We start from the raw sequence: 1,734 nt of genomic DNA, 5'->3' as shown, positions 1-1,734 counted from the left end.
CATTGGTATATCGAGAGTTGCATATGAATTCGATAACGATGCGATTTATCTTTGAGTATTAATAGTGGCATGGTATGTGCAACTAGGAAAACACCTTTCCCTAAAGCACATTTCTTGCTCTGGCCAGAGACTCCTTGCACTATTAACTCATCAGATCACATAGGATATCTTCACCCGTAGGCGAACGGTGAATCCCCGACTACAATGCATTTGCTCCTACGTATTTCGAAACTACACCCAACCTCGCCACCTGATGACCCTCGATGGAGTCGGTAAACGGATCAAAGTGCATGCTAGTACGTATAGCCCCTACATTGTCCCGGGTCAAAGGACTAATGGTGTACAACCATAACTGCGGACTATTCCACTCGATAAGTGAGAACCACTTGGACAGTCCGAGGGAGGGTTGCTCAGTGCATCATCATATGATCACCCATCTGTATGAATGGACATCTCCATGCCCTTGCCAATGAAACATGGCGTTTACATCACAGATGCTAGTCTCGAGCTCGAGCGACATTTATCCTTGTTTTAGGCGGCTGATTCGACTAGGAACCTGTTTAGAATATACGGTACACTTCCTAATGAGTTTCCTGATCTTACGTTGCGACGCAGACCTCATGGTACCTATTGTATATTCAAGGACTTTATCTATGCAGCTTGCATGGGTATACAGATAAAGTATAATGCCATAATCGAACGAAATCGTAAAATATTATTAAAATAAAGATTGTTTTACAATACAGTCAATAACAGTCCTAGCCACAAGTTGGCTTGCTGGGCACCTACTCTAACAATCTCCCACTTGCCCTATAGCTAACTACCCATAGATCTTAGACCCATTGCTTCGTGATGCTTCTCTAACAATGGTCCTGGCAGGGGCTTCGTCAGTGGATCAGCAACGTTATCTGCGGAGGATACTATCTCTACCGATATGTCTCCTCTTCCCACAATATCCCGGATTATATGGAACTTCCTTAGTATATGTTTGGATCGCTGATGAGACCTCGGCTCCTTTGCTTGCGCAACGGCACCGGTGTTGTCACAGTAGACCGGGACTGGATCAACTGTTTGAGGAATGATACCCAACTCTTGGATGAAATTCCTCATCCAAACAACCTCCATTGCTACATCCGATGCAGCTATGTATTCCGCCTCAGTGGTTGAATCCACTGTGGTGTCTTTCTTGGAACTCTTCCAAGAGACAGCACCACCATTGAGCTTGAATACAAATCCAGAGGTCGATTTCGAATCATCCACATCTGATTGGAAGCAAGATTCAGTGTAGCCTTCCAATTTTAATTCTCCACTCCCGTATACCAAGAACAAATTCTTAGTTCTTCTCAAGTACTTAAGAATGTCCTTTACTGCTTTCCAATGCAGTAGTTCGGTATTCGACTTATATCGACTTGCAATACTCAGTGCATATGCAATATCAGGTCGAGTAGATATCATACCATACATAATACTGCCTATGACAGATGCATACGGAATGCGGCTCATGGTCTCTATCACTTCATCAGTCTTAGGGCACATAGACTTGGATAGATTCGCACCATGAGACATTGGGAGATATCCTCTCATGGACTCCTCCATAGAGAATTTCCTCAGTATGGTATCGATATATGTGGATTGGGTGAGCCCTAACATCCTCTTTGATCTATCTCTATAGATCTGTATTCCTAATACATATGATGTTGCACCCATATCCTTCATGGAGAACTTACTAGCTAA

This window comes from Primulina huaijiensis, chromosome 13 (assembly GCF_012295235.1).
Source record: "Primulina huaijiensis isolate GDHJ02 chromosome 13, ASM1229523v2, whole genome shotgun sequence".
In the NCBI taxonomy this organism is placed as follows: Eukaryota; Viridiplantae; Streptophyta; class Magnoliopsida; order Lamiales; family Gesneriaceae; genus Primulina; species Primulina huaijiensis.
Note: the sequence above shows the minus strand (reverse complement) of the source record.